Source organism: Peromyscus californicus, unplaced genomic scaffold (assembly GCF_007827085.1).
Source record: "Peromyscus californicus insignis strain IS unplaced genomic scaffold, ASM782708v3 Scaffold_12__1_contigs__length_115047231, whole genome shotgun sequence".
Classification (NCBI taxonomy): Eukaryota; Metazoa; Chordata; class Mammalia; order Rodentia; family Cricetidae; genus Peromyscus; species Peromyscus californicus.
This window is the reverse complement of record NW_026294413.1, coordinates 86,890,243-86,906,302: the sequence shown is the minus strand read 5'-3', so window position 1 is coordinate 86,906,302 and position 16,060 is coordinate 86,890,243. Positions and strand designations below refer to the sequence as shown.

At 42.9% G+C, this 16,060-nt stretch overlaps 1 long non-coding RNA gene across 1 annotated transcript; it reads left to right on the top strand.

Moving 5' to 3' along the window:
• Nucleotides 1-1,332: 1,332 nt before the first annotated feature.
• Nucleotides 1,333-15,854, top strand: LOC128107630 (uncharacterized). The gene is made up of 3 exons (XR_008217160.1): nt 1,333-1,440; nt 14,256-14,460; nt 15,733-15,854. It is a non-coding gene; the product is annotated as an uncharacterized LOC128107630 (long non-coding RNA).
• Nucleotides 15,855-16,060: the final 206 nt, after the last annotated feature.

The following is a 16,060-nucleotide window of genomic DNA, read 5'->3' as shown; positions in this document are numbered from 1 at the left end:
GGCTACTGGCCAATCAGCATTTTATTTATCAACCAAATCAGAGCAACATACATTCACAGCATACAGAACAAGATTCCCATCATTTCCCCTTTTCTTTCTATTTAAAAGGAAGGTTTTAACTTCAACATAGTAAAATTATATATAACACAACAGTTATCAAGCAAGAATTACAGTTGCAATATCTGGTCTATTTATATTTGGCAAAATTAAAGAAAATATCCTATCTATCCTATATTTGTGAGTCTAAAGTTTCATATCTATCTTATCTCTTATTATAACCATGGAAAATTATAACTATCTAACCTTCAACTACATCAAAGACCCCAGAAGGATATAATATTATCTAAGTAAACAGGAAGAGCATTGTAAGCAAGGGAAGTTCTCTTGACTCTTGAGTTTTCTACTGGTTCTGTTCCCCTCCCTCCATCTTTCCTCTCCAGACTCTTCTACTACTAATGCATAAGTTCTTTTATCTTCTGTATCTGTCACTTCTTGAAAACGTTTTTTAATTGCCTCACTTCCTTTTGGTTTTTAAATTGTATTTCTCGGGCTGTGAGATGCCACGGTGGGTAACGGTACTTGCTGCCAAGCTTGACGACTTAAATTGCATCCCAGGGACCCACGGGGCGGAAGGAGAGAGCCAACTCCTGCCAGTATTTTTGTAGTTTGGATATGAAATGTTCCCTAAGGTTCATGTTTTGAAAGCTTGGTCCTCATCTGCTGGATCCAATCATTGAGAGGTGACCGGACCACTGAGATTGTGACTTAAACAGTGAATTAGTCAGTCCCTGGTGGCACTACTAAGAGGTGGTAGACACTGGGAGATGAGACAGATACTGCGAGCAATGCCCTGGAAGGGCATGTCTCCTCTCTCTTCAGGTCTCTGCCCTCATGAGGTAAACAGTCCTTCTTTGTCACACAATCCTGCCACCACGACCTTCCCTCGTCACCACAACAGCATCACAACGCAACCAGCTGGCTGTGTCCTGAAACCATGAGCCGAGAAGGCGCCCCTCCTTTTGTTTTTCTCTGGTAATTGTCACATAGTCAAAAAGCTGAGCGACATAATATTTTTCCTATCTTTTATCATGTTAATGCTGTTCAGTTCTTTTGAAATACTGGTACTGCACTCTGTCTTTTCAGCATGCATTCCAAAGTATTTTGTCCATGCTGCCTCCTGATGCCTGAAAACGTTGAAACTCTGAGAGCCTGATTGGCTCTTGAGGACTGCTCCACAGAGGGGAGGGGGAGGAGGGCTCCAACTCACCCCGGTACTGTAAGGCCACGTGACAATGCAGGTCGGGGGCCACTATAGACTGTCAACTGACTTCTCAACATCTAAACGTGTACCCAGGGACAGCTCTCTGCCTTAATCAGAGAAACTTCTCCTCACAGTGATCAGCAGTGAGTGCAGAGTCATAGCTGCCCAGGATGCAGAGGGTAAGTGATGGCTGTTGGCCCAGGCCAAACAAGGCATTTATCCCAGCCCCTCTAAGGCTCCGGGAACACTGCAGAAGGGGCAGGAAGTATGCAAGATCTAGGGGAAAGAGCTATGAAATGTCCTTCTCTAGACTTAACACAGCTACTGCAATTGTTCATCACAACACTTGCTTTCCTAAGCTGGGCCCCTATAAGACTGGCCGTGAAGGAGTCTGAGAACGAGAAGAGGCCCGCGAGGCCCTCCCTACCCTTTACCTTGGAACTATTCACGGCTGATAGACTTCGGGAGAGAGGGAGTTGTACCCACTGCTGAGCCTACCAGGTTCCAAACATCCAAACCCATGGTCACACAGAAGGCCCTGCTTAAACTGAGGTTAAACTCAATTAAACAAAACAAAATGAATATTGTGAAAGTGAGAAAGAGATTTGTGGGGAGGAGGGGGAGTTGGTGGGGTAGTAGAAAGGAGGGGACATAGGGAGGTAGTAGGGAGAATAGTTAGTATGTATTATATACATGCATGTAACTGTTTGAAAGCAGATTTAATTAACAAAAAAAATAGTGGTTTACCATTCAAGTCCACTTTTAAAAGTATGAAAAACAACATAATTTCAAAAACAAATCTGCAGGCTATTGTTTCCTTTGGAGAAAAGTAGGGAAAAGAAGTTAAAAAAAACCATCCAGTCAACTTTAGGCCAAAAATTCCAAAGTAGGCCATCCTTGCTCGAGACTGGAAGCTTGTTTTAAGGAACTTTCCCTTTTCACATTTCAAAAGCAAATAAGCTATCAGTGTCAAAAGAAACTGCTCCAAACAACACTCTATGAAAATCACAGTGTCAGCTCAGCCTCCGCTTTGAGGTCCTCCTTACAGATGAGAACTCTCTCTGACTCCTTCATGCAAATCAGAGAGATCATTGACGTTATGAGTTAATACGAAAGGGCATTTCAGAGACAGACACTATTCAGCATCAACACTGAACATACAGCTCTGCTTTTATTGAAATGTTTGATCAATTGTTTGATGTCAAACAATAATATTTAATTAGATATGTCTCTCTTGACATAAAAGGAAATTACAGAAAAATTAATTTAACGACTTCCCATCAATAAAAAAAAAAAAAAGAACTTTGCCCTCAAGCTGTTTTAATCATCTGACTTTTAAAATGCAAACTAGACTTTAATCCCACTCAGGAGGCCCAGGCAAGGAGCGCTCTCTGAGATCAAGGCCAGCCTGGTCTATGCAACAAATTCCAGAACAGCCAGAGCTACAAAGAGAGACCCTGTCTCAAAACTAATAAATAAGTAAAAATAAAGTAAAATGCAAGCCAGAGCTAAGGAAACGTCTCAGCAGATGAAAGCATTTGCCTCTAATTCTGACAGCCTGAGTCAAATCTCAAGAACCCACGGTGGAAGGAAGTACAGACTCCCAAAGTTGTCCTCTGCCCCCCTACACACACACACACACTGAGCACATGCACACCCACACTCACACACACACCAGCCCCCACGCACTAACAATAAATAAAATTAAGAGCATTGATACAAGCATCTCCACAACTATTTTCCACTTTCTTCAGATTAATAATGTACTTAATTGTGATAAACTTAACAACTTACATTAATATACATATTTAAGACAAGTGCCCATGAAAACAATCATCTTGCATAAGATATAGAAAAAGTCCAATCTTTTGATTGGAGGACACAAATCTCTGAACATTTGTATAAACAAATCCTACTATTACAGTAGAATCATAGGCTAGTAGTAGTAGTAGTAATTACAGTATATCATTTGTCGACAATGCTGCTTTCAGCCTTGCCACCTAAATAGAACTTTTGAAAGGTCAGAAAATTCCTCGTGACTTTTTTTTTCTTTTACAATCATTTCCTGTGACTTTCTACTTGTGCCCAAGTTCATTCCCAGAGTTAGCACAGGCTGCAGCACTGTCCTTGGGCGACAAGGCTCTAAACAGGGTTAGAGGAAGCACCAATAACGTGACAGCATGACTTGTGAGGAGGTGTCAAGAAAGAAAGGGACCCAGAGGAAAGAGAAAAACTAGAGAAAGACCCAAGGGGAGTCTGGGAAAAGACAAAATTGGAAGCAAATGTTTGGAGCCATCAAAATGTCACCTCCCCTTGCTGAAGAGACTTCTGCTGTTACTGTGACTATTCTCTGGATATGGAGTCACCATTTACTCTGTCACTGTGTACAAAGCACTGTGGTCCCCAGGAATCCTTTGTTCTCCTCACCACTATCCCAGGGAGCCATTCCACTTAACATCACAGATTTACTTATATGTAAAGTTCAAAGCAGTGTTATCCATAATGTCCAAAAAGTATTGACAATTCTAAGACCCATCAACTAATGGAATTATAAACAAAATTTAGGGTATTGATACAGAAGACTATTATTCAACACTAAATAGACAAGCATTGAAACGTGATAAAACCTGGTTAAATTTCAGAGACTATTCTATGTGAAGAGGGTGTGAAGGAGGATTGCCTATACCACAGGGCGGTTTATGTAAACATTCTAGGGTTGGCACATCTGTAGAGAAAGAAAGGAACTGGGAAATAATTTCTAATAGGTCTGGGATTTCTTTGGAGGTGATGAAACTGTTCTGATATTGATTGTAGGGATGCCTGCCCAATCTGTGAATATACTTAAAAACATTCAATAATACACTTAACTGGGAATATTATAAGGCACATGAATCATACAAGTCATAAACACAGTATTTTTTCAAATCACGGGTTGAATAAAGCCATCACCCTTGAGGAGAGGGGGTTAAGACTGACTTGTTTAAGCTTAAGAACTGGCCTATTCTTGAGACACTTAAAGAGAGCTAAAAATAAGAGAAAGTGTTCGTTTCTCTGCTGGGACTGCCAGCCAGAGATCTGAATGCTAGTAATCTCCATTAGTTAGCTGTACCCTTGAATAAAGAAATCTTGAACTATGGGAGGCACAAAATCCCTTGTTATGAAAATGCCACGGACGATCTTCTGTGCGCATGCCTCCCTGTGCTTCGAGCTCACCTAACCCATCACCAGGGAGCCTAACTCCTCAACTCTTCTCCCACCCGCTTCCTTTTCTGCATGTCCGGCTTCCACCACACACTGTCAGTCAGGTCTCCTGTCTTCATCATGTCTGGATGACTGGAACTGCTCCTGCTAGGTCTTGCTGCATCCATTCTGTGCCCTCTCCAGTCCCCACAACCACATTACCATCAGAATAATCTCCTTGAAACAAGGCTCTGTCAGTCCCCACCCGCTAGCCCTTCTGTGACTCCTTCTATATGCCAGAAATTTCATCCCAGCATGTTTTAAGAGGAAGACTAGGTGGAGGGATCTAGTGAAGAATGATTACGTCACTGAGGACATTGACTTTCGAAGGGTAAAAGTAATACTCCTGGGGCCCATGAGTTATTTCTCACAAGGAGGTGGTTAGAAAACTGTGAGCTTGTCCCTTGAATATTTCTTTATGGCTTCATGTCCCACTGTGTGACATCTCCCTCTTACACACATTCCCTCCATTCTGATGCTGCATACCATGAGATCCTCACTAAAGCCAAGATGATGCCAGGTCCATAGCCTTGAGTCTCTAGCACTCTGAGCCAAATAAACCTCTTCTTTATAAAGTGCTAGGCCTTGGGAATTTTGTTATAGCAACAGAAACACACTAATACACTTCACTTCCATTTTTCTCAAAGGATGAAAGTTAGTCGGTTCATTTTTCTACGCCCTGGTCACCTGGCTCCCAGTCTCATCTCTACCAAATGTCTACCCACCAGTGATGCCCTGCCTTTAGCCCTAGCAACAGGAGATCAGAGGCATGGGGGTCTCATATATATCACCTTTTTCACATATCCACACTGTCCTACACTGTTCTCCTCATGGAACTGCTCTTTCCCCAATTCTTTCTACCTACTAATAATGCCTAGACCAATGGTAGCTCATCTGATTGCCTTTAGGGTGGTAGCTGGGGTGAGGAACTGGCTAGAAAGAAATGCAAAGGAACTTTTTTCGGTGATCAAAACAGTTTGCATCTTGATTGGAGTGGGATTTTCAACATTCATTGAACTACATTACGATTTGCACTTTGTTTAAATTTTTTAAATGTTAAGAAACAACAACAAAAAGACACTTAGAAAGCATCATTTCCTAAAACAAGTTCCGTCAAGGAAGACACCTAACACAGACTGAGTTAGACATCATTCCTCAGTGGCCCCATGGCACCCTATGAATACTTTTATCACAGAGTTAACTTGTGCTACTATAGTGCACAGCTATAGAGTACACAGTATACATAGTACAGAGTGTCCTACAGTAGTACACAGTATATATAATACACAGTATACACAGTACACAGTATACATAGTACACAGTATACATAGTACACAGTATACATAGTACACAGTGTCCTACAACAGTACACAGTATACACAGTACACAGTATACATAGTACACAGTATACATAGTACACAGTATACATAGTACACAGTATACATAGTACACAGTATACATAGTACACAGTGTCCTACAGCAGTACACAGTATACATAGCACACAGTATACATAGTACACAGTATATATAATACACAGTATACATAGTACACAGTGTCCTATAGTAGTATACAGTATACATAGTACACAGTGTCCTATAGTAGTACACAGTATACATAGTACATAGTATACATAGTACACAGTGTCCTACAGCAGTACACAGTATACATAGTACACAGTATATGTAGTACACAGTATACATAGTACACAGTATCCTACAGTAGTACACATTATATATAATACACAGTATATATAGTACACAGTATATATAGTACACAGTATTAGTACATGGCTACTGTGTCTATCTTACCAAACTATGACCTTTAGGGTAAAAAATAAGTCTTAATGGTTGTGTATTACCAACAACTATACCTTTATGGTATCTCCAGCATAACACACACACACACACACACACACACACACACACACACACACACACACACACACTGCTCTCTTTGTCTTCCTTTTAAACAATTTTTTTTTTGTGGTTTTTTTTTTTTTCGAGACAGGGTTTCTCTGTGTAGCTTTGCGCCTTTCCTGGAACTCGCTTTGGAGACCAGGCTGGCCTCGAACTCACAGAGATCCGCCTGGCTCTGCCTCCCGAGTGCTGGGATTAAAGGCGTGCGCCACCACCGCCCGGCCCTTTTAAACAATTTAAACCAATACTTGTGTTGGGGTTGAAGGAGACACCTTCCCAATGAGGTTGAGCTTGCCTGTTTATTGCCCCTTTAGTGCCAATAGAAGTTCTGAACAGAGTCACCTAGAAGTGCAGCTGTGCCCCGTGAATGGCCAGCAGGAATGATAGCAAATCGATTTGCCAGGGGGAAAAAAATTCTGCTTGCTTCTGATTTAGACAATTCACCCTAATCTCCTCAAAACACGTGTCTAAGGGAGCTTTATCATCCCTATAATTAACTTAATTTAGATAAATATTAGTCACCAGAAATTTTACTTTATAAACTTAGCTATGGTTGAACGCTCCAAGAAGGCCCTAACGTGCTACAGGAATCAGTGAAATGTTAACAAGATCTGACAGCTTAGCGGGTGCTCCAAGGAGACCGGGACCCTAAAAGAACCGTGGCACAACGGCGTTCTGTCCCCTCAAGGTCGTCATCCTGCCACTGGTTCACATATTTATCGATCTAGATGCCTTAGCCGAGGTTGACACCAATTCCTCCTCGTATCATACCCCTTCCCTTTGCCCTCCCCAGTGGGCACCTCTGCCCCGAAAAACCTGTCAAGAAAGAACTGAGACCTCTTTGGTGGCAGAACAGACTGAGACAAGCTTGCTAGTCTCATCAGCAACTCTAAAGATCCAAAAGCTGAAAACCAAAAGGGTAATTTGATGTGAACTCATTTGGCAGCGCACCCTGACCTGAGTTAGCATGAGATTCTTTGTGTAAATTTAGTATAGAAAGACCATTTGGTACAAATATTCATCACTGTCCAATTACAGAGCTCTGTCCCGGACCATGTTGGCAGTATTACATACCAAATACTGTATGCAACATATCACCTTCCCCAAATCCAAAAATGTCTGAATGCCAAAATACTTCTGGCATCAAGTGTTCTAACTATGTGATTATGAGCCTAAGCCTACTTGAATGCCAACTGAATTGATTTGTTGTAGGCATTCAATGGCGTTTTTGTGTCTACCTGGGCAGAAAAAATACCACGGCAGCAAGGAGTGGGACCCCATTATCTGAGAGCACTATTTCTGCCTCTTCTAAGGGAGCTAACAGCCCACTAGAAGGACACCATAGTTATGACCCAGCTCTTGGAAACCTTGCTAGGTGATGGTCTGAAGAGCGGGACCCTGATACACAGCTGTGAGAACACCCACACAGGCCTGTCCATGGAAAAAGAACCTGACAGAACAGTCACTGTTAGCTGTGGTCCCCAAGCCATCAGCTCAGGGCCATAGATTCTTGTCCCCAGCTAGTCACCAAAGCTTGTTGGCAAAATATGCAAATACTGGGAGATTTAACTGAATCGCAAACTTGGTATTGAACTCCTCAGAAGAGGGTACAGTGCATCAGAGTAAACTGAATGACTTTTAGAAAATCAAACAAGACCTTGCAACCAGTATCTAGAGCCAAAAATCTAGTATCTCTAGTACTAAAGAGCCTCACATTGTATTCCCTTCCAAATTATTATCATACCCTCCCCCAACCAAAGACAACCGTAATCCTGACTTAGAAAAGTCTGGTGTTTCCAACTTGACTGGTCTTCCTTCCATCCTCCTTCCTTCCTTTCTTCGTTCCTAGGTTTCCACCATTAAGCTGTGTCCCCAAACCCTGCTTGATAGTGTTTCTAGGAATGAGAAGCAAACCCAGAGACTCACGTAAGCTGCTCAAACACTTCCCCATTGACCACCTCTCATCCCCAAGCCAACTTGATTTTTAAATTTAGGTTCACCAAATGTTTTGTCGTTAAGATGACTGTTAGGTGATGGCCAGGTTTCCCTCCTACCTCCTGAAGGTGTGAGGGAGTTGAAATACAGCCAGCACATACTAGTCAAGAACCACATAGCCAAGGACAGTGAGAAGATAGGGGCAGGGGGACCAGGAGTTCAAGGCCAGCCTCAACTACATAGCACATTCCAGACCAGCCTGGGATGCTAGAGTCTCTCTCTCTCTCTCTCTCTCTCTCTCTCTCTCTCTCTCTCTCTCTCTCTCTCTCTTTCTCTCTCTCTCTCTCTCTCTCTCTCTCTCTCTCTCTCTCACACACACACACACATACACACACACACACACACACTAATTCTGACTTTGAGTTGCCTTAAAATCAAACTCTGACAGGAAGCTGATTATGGAGGCTCTCAGAAGGCTGAAGCAGGAAGATGAGGAGATCAAAGACAAGCTGGGCTACAAAATAAGACCCTGAAAAAACAACAACAAAAATTAAAGACTGTGTCTTCATATAGAGGGGTGTGTGTGTGTGTGTGTGTGTGTGTGTGTGTATGTGTTTCCTGCATGTATGTCTGTACACCACGTGTGAGCCTGCTGCCTGTAGAGTTGAGAAGGGGGTTATACATCCCCTGGAACTGAAGTTACAGTCAGTTGTGAGCTGCTGTGTGGATGCTGGGAATCGAACCCCAGTCCTCTGGGAGAACAGAAAATGCTCTTAACCATTGAGTCACTGCTCTAGCCCCCAAAGGATATTTCTTTACATGATTCAAAAAGAAATCAAAGTTTGTTTACAACAAATATCACAGAAATTAAATGTAAACAAATTGATTCAACTATATACCATTCAATTTGTAGAATGCCAATTTTAATTAAGATAAAATTCACATACCATAAGATTCACCATTTTAACCATTTTAAAATGTGCGGTTCAGGACAATCATAGGGTTCTGCAACATACACCACTACCCAGTTGCAGAACATTTCCTTCCCGCCAGATGTAGTGTCACACTCCTGTAATTCCAGCACTTGGGAGGCAGGAAAATCAAGAGTTCCAGGGCAGATTTGACTACACAGCAAGATGGAAGCCAATCTGGGATATTTGGGATTTTGCCTCAAAAAAATTTTTTTTCATCTCATCAAAAAGCAGCCCTGTACCTAGACCAGTCACTCCCAATTCCTCCTTCCCCATCCCCTGGCAATAACTCTCCGAAGATACGCCCATTTGGATACTTCATATACACTCTCCAGCCTTTCTGTTTCTCTTAGCATGATGCTAACAAGTTTTATCCACTGCCCACTGAAATGTCATGTGTCAGAGCTTCATTGCTTTTTGTGGCTGCATAATCAAATTATGAAGATGTACCACATTTTCTTCATCTATGCATCAAAACGTAGACATATGGGTTGTGTTGTCCCTTAGGCTGCTGGAAACAATGCTTCTGTAAACATCTGTTTACAAGTTTGTGTGAAAAGGCATGCTTTCAATTCTCTTGTACATACCGGGAAATGGAATTTCTATGTTACATGGTAATTTTAACACCCTAAGGAACTGCAAATTATTTTCCAAGATGGCTACAACATCTTGTGTTGCTACCAGCAATGTGTGAGGTTCCAATTTCTCCACATCCTTGTCAGTACTTATAGTCTAATGCTATTATTATTGTTATTATTATTATTATTATTACTATCATCATCTTAGTGGTATCTCATTGTGATTTGTCTCAAAATAGCACTTGTCACACAAAGCATGATCAACAGATATTAGCTGCCATAATTTTATATATACATTATATTATACAATAAAATGTAAATTTTTAGTTATACAATGCGTATATTTATATATATAATTATAAATGGGTTTTTAGCAATTTTTAAAATAAATTTTGAAACGATCTTCTCTATCCTCTCTTGCCCGCAGAAGATTAGGCTTTATACACACTAAGGCGTGTGATAGTTTAAGATAAGATAAAAGGCCATGTGAGGAGTCTGGAGGGCTAGAGAGAAAATCTAGAAACATTAGAGAAGTTAAAGCAAAGATAGGTTTTTCGGTCTTTGTCCACTAGATCTAAGGTTCTGAGAGCGAGGCGGTTAACTTCTCCATTCTCCAGGAAGGTTTCATTCAATATCCTCCTGACCGTGCCCTTGTTTTCTGGGAAGGTAACACAATGGATTCCAAAAGAAATAAGAATCAAGAGACATGAGTCTGATTTCCCCACTAACTCTGTATCCCTGGAGATTCGCCCGTTCCTCTGACTCTTCGTGTCCTAGTTGAGGGAAGTATACAGCGGGAAAGGAAGCGAGATGCAGGAAAGAAACCGAGTGGAGAAGGAAGAGAAGGTGGGAGGGAGGAAACGGGGCAGGGAGAAAAAAAGAAGAGGACCCCAGTCCCACAGTCCGGCGATCAGGCATTGCATTCTGAAATCTCTTTGTAATTCCACGGTAAGCAGCATTGTTCCGGCCGCTGTTCCTATGTACGCTTGCTAACCTTGCTGAGAGCGCTCCTGTCAGGTTGATTTTAGTGAGCAACACAGAACGCCCCCCAAATAATCTCCTCTCCTTGTGGAATCTCAGCCCGAGAATCAAGCACCTGAAGGAGGAGCAGTTTCTCTGTCAAGCTCAGAGGTGGGCATGAGTGTCGACTCCCCAGAGGCCGCAGGGAAGATGTGCAGAACCAATGTCCCGGGGACATCATCGCTGTGTGAGCCCACAGGTTGGAGGAGCTGTGTCATAAGAAGTAAAGAGGAGGCTGCTGCCACGCCACGTGGTGTACAGCCAGCCCGTGCGCATCAAGCAGAAAGCAACCAATTTTGAAAGTGTTTCTCTTCTTGCCGTTTGCCTGAGAAGGGGTATCTCTATATGCTGACAACATACTATATATGTAAAACTATCCCAGTTACTGGGAATACAGCAGGGCACAAAATGAAGCCCCTGTACCCATGAAGTCTACAGGTAAATGGGGAAGAAATACAATAAAGCAAATAGGTGTGTGCGTGTATACATGTAGGTGCATTGTGTACATATGTGTGTACACCTAGGTGTGCACCTACTGAAGTATAAGCGTGTGTGTGTCCACTGGTACGTGCTTTGAAAACAGTTAAAGGACCAGAAAGTGGAATAGAGAATGCAGGGGAAAGCTAGGAGCAAGTTGCTTCTATGAACAGGAAGGACATGTTGGGTGCAGATATAGCCCATTTGGGAAAGTGTTGCCTAGCATGTACAAAGCTCTGGGTTCTGTTTTTGAGTACCTCGTAAACTAGGTATGTGATATACACCTGTAACCCCAGCACTTGGGAGGTGGCGACAGGAGGATCAGAAGTTCAAGGTCATTTTTGCCTAGGTAGCAAGTTTGAGACCAGTCTGGGATACATGAGACCCTGTGTCTAATCAATTAATTAATCAAAGTAGTTAGAGTGAGGTTGCATTGATTAAGTAACATATAAATGAAGAATTGAACAACAGGGACCTGAGGCATCTGGAGAAAGATCACTCTAGGCAGAAAGAACAGTAAGAGCAGACTGCGGGGTGTATATTCGAGAGAAGGAATTGTGAGGCAGCCACTGTGACCGACTCAGAGAAATCAAGGCAGCAACAGGAACGGTAAGATGGGGTTTGCGGCAAGCGTCGCTCGCAGGGCCGGAAGGACCATGTACAGACTTTGACTTTTATTCTGAGCAATGTGGTGATCTAGTGAATGATTCTTAGCAAAGACAGTCATGACTCAACTTGTCTTTAAACAATTCCTAAAGCTACTAAGAGCATCCGTAGAGGTAGTGGCAGAAACACCCGTCAGCAGTGTGTGCGTTACCCGATGGGCTAGGGAGATGGGTCTATGGGTAAGAGGGCTGGCTGTGCGGACAAGAAAATCTGAATTTGAATCCCCAGCACCCACATAAAAGCTGGCATAGCCATGTCTGTAACTCCAGCATGGGGGTGGGGAAGAGGAAGGGTAGGCAGAGACAGACAGGCAGGGGCAGATCCTGGGAACTCGGTGGCCAGCCAGAGTAGCTGAAATGACAAGTCTTGGGTTCAGCGAGAGACTTTGTCTCAAAAAAAAAAAAAAAAAAAAAAATCTGGATATCCATAAAGTAAAAACCTGAATCCTTCCAGGCCTCTCTAAATTCATATTCACACACACACACACACACACACACACACACACACACACACACACACACCATGCATGAAAATAGATAGGCCAGTGACGAGGAGCTGGATTCCGGGTAAATTTTGGAAGAGCCAGCAGACTGTGATGTAGATGCAATGTGGGGCAGGGTGTGAAGAAGGTAAGCATGACTGCAAAGTTTCTGAGCTGAACAGCTAGAGAGGAAACCGTGTGTGGGAGGAAGACCTGAGAGGGCAGGAGGATGACCCCCGAGGTCAGTGCTGGGTACACTGGTTGTGCAATGCCCGCTGGAACCAGAGAGCAGATGAACAAACAGTTCTGAAGTAGAGGGAAGTCCTCGCTAGAGGTATAAATTTAGGAACTGATGACATCATTTCTTGGCTAAGATCAAGTGTAGAAGTTGATAGCAAATGTACAGCACTTAAATCCACGGGCCCAGGGGTCCCCGGGGAGTGCTTGTGAAAAAGAGATCTCTCAGCTGAGGGGTAAAGGCTCCCCAACACTGAGAGAACGGAAAGATAAGGAGGACACATGGAAGAAGACAGAGAAATACCCCAAGCCAGGAGGCATGTGAAAGAGAGGATGCTCTGGAAGGCAGATGAAGGAAGAGGGCCTATCACAGACCAAGAGGAGAACTCGAGATCATGCGCACAATGACTCACTCCATTACAGAAGATGTCAGGAGGAGGCAGGTGGCAGTCTGTTCGTTGTTACCAGGAGCTGGGGCTAAGAACTAGAGTGATCCACGGTGGATCTCAAGTTTCTTTTGGAGATTAGGAGAATGTTCTGGGGTTAGAAAGTGCTGATGTGACTGAAGTTTTGTGAACAAACTAAAAATTTAGCTGGATGTGGTGGTGTGTAGCAAGGAGCCCAACACTCAGGAGGACCATGCAGTTAAGACTAGCTTGGGCTACAAAGTGAGACCTGACTCGAAAAAAAAAAGAAAGAAAAAAAAAAACTACTAAATTACACACTTTGGAAAAGTGAGTATTATGGTATATAAATTAGATCTCTCTCTCTCTCTCTTTTTTTTTTTTTTTGGCCCACTTACATACACTATCACATCATCTACAAATAAATATTCTTTGACTTCTTCCTTTCCAATTTGTATCCCCTAGATCTCCCACAGTTGTCTTATTGCTTATCTAAGACTTCCAGATCTATAATGAATAGATATGGTAAGAGCAGACAGCCTTGTCTTGTTCCTGATTTTAGGTGAATAACTTTGATCTCTTTTTTTTTAACTTTGCAAAAACACGAAGCCTCGGGTTTGACCATTGACTTTAGCTCTGTAAATGCCAATGACGAGTCTGAAAAAGCCGGTGGTGGTTGTTGGTTTGAAAAGAGGGAGGGGGGAGAATGATAACAACAAAACACAGGTGTTAGCAGCTGAGATCCCCTGGACACACCTGCCACGCTGAAACATGGGTTTATAATGAGACTCACAAAGAAATCACAAATGAAGAACTCAAAACTGAGAGAGGAGAGGAGAAAAAGTCACTATTTTGAGACTTGTAAATAAAGGGGGGAGATTATCTTGCCTCTTCCGTCTGAAGTGCTCCACGGAGTCCCCACTAGTAAATGAGGGTAAATGTCTCCTTTAAGAGGGCATTCTAGCTAATCTATGCACATCAGCATTTGAGGACCTGTAATGAATTAGTGCATCTATTCATTCATTCATTAATATTACTGATCATCAGCACCTATTAATATCTCACAAGGCTTTACAAGCTTCCTGATGGAAGAAGACACCACCACCACTTCTGAAGTCATCCTGGCACTATGCCTCCCCAAGATCACATGGTTTCCAGCTCTGGCTGCTTATCTGCCCCACAAGAATACAAGCATCAGAATCCAGATCATGAATTGAGTCCTGGTTCAAATAGATTTTTAAGGAATCACCACAGGGGCTAAGGAGGTTGTTTGGTAAGTAAAATGCTTGCCTTTTAAGAACAAATACCTGGGTTCAATTCCCCAGGGGAGCAGGGGTGGGGAGGGGGGTGAATTGCAGGATATGATAGCCTGCATTTGTAATCCTAGCACTGAGGAGGCAGAGACAGGTGGATCGATCCCTAGACTCACTAGTCAGCCAACCTAGTCTACTTGGAGAGTTTTGGGCCATTAAGAGACCCTGTCTCAAGCTGGGCAGTGGTGGCACACAGGCCTTCAATCCCAGCACTTGGGAGATAGAGTCAGGCAGATCTCTGAGTTGGGGCCAGCCTGGTCTACAGAGTGATTTCCAGGATAGCCAGGGCTGTTACACAGAGAAACCCTGTCTCGAAAAACAAACAAATAAGAAGAAAGAGGAGGAGGAAAAATAGACCTTGTCTCAAAAAAACAAAAACAGTTGGATGACACCTAAGGAATATTACCCACAGCTGTCCTGTGGTTTACATATTCATGCTCGCACACATGCACACTGATAGAGAGAAATAGGGGAGAGGCCCTGGGGAGAACAAGATCAGCAAAGGAGAAGGTACAAGGGAGGTAAGAAATGAGACCAAAGGAGGGCCCTGGGAAAGGGAGGATTTTCTATAACAATGCTCTAGTGCAAGCATCAGGTAATTCCCCCAAGCACATCCAACTGTGTGTTCTTCCAGAAATGTTATGGCAGAGAAGGGGATTTCTTAGCAGGGAAAACCTGTCGCCTAGCTGGTTACACTCAAGGGATGCCAAGACATGAGCCTGAGGCACTTCCCATCCTCAGGGAGCTCTTCCTGGAAAGCATTGCTTTCTCTGGGGGTCATGATTACGCTTCACCAACAACATCTCTACTTCATCAAAAACATCCACCACAGGACCTTTCTGTAATTCTTGAAAAACACGTGTATCTTTTTAAAGAGGAAATAATAGAGAAAACAAAGTCTATAATCCCATTACCCAGATTCCATTTCTCTTTTTAATAGATGTAATATGAGAAGTAGAAACCTCCCCAAACATTATTCTTTGAAGATAACCGTGACCCTTTATCTTTGAAGCAAATATTCAGACGCCTCTTATAAATATTTGAATTAAAATTCACTCGCAAGCCCCAGGATACTGCAATTCTCCACCTTGCCCTTTACGCTTCCAATCTTGGCAGTCCTTACCCGCACATTGATTTCCATGGCCACAGTGCACTTTTTAAGAATGCTTTGAACTTTATCATATCTAAGTCTCATCAAAATACAGTGAGAAAAGAATATCTCTATTTTGCAGATACGAAAACTGACCCAGAACGAGATTAAGTGGCCTGTCCCACGTCTCGAGGGAGATGGGAGTTGAGGTAACTTCCGACGCTGGTCTCCTCTCATTTACTGTACCACTGCGCCCCCTCGTGGCCCTCAGGTAACATTCCCCCCCCTTCCCCGCAGCAGAGGTGCCCCCTTCTTCCTCATAGTCCTTAGGAAACACTTCATCTGAATTAAGACCATCCCACACTCTCAGTTGTGTCTTTTTTTTGTTTTGTTTTGTTTTTTGTTTTTCGAGACAGTGTTTCTCTGTGTAGCTTTGCGCCTTTCCTGGATCTCGCTCTGTAGCCCAGGCT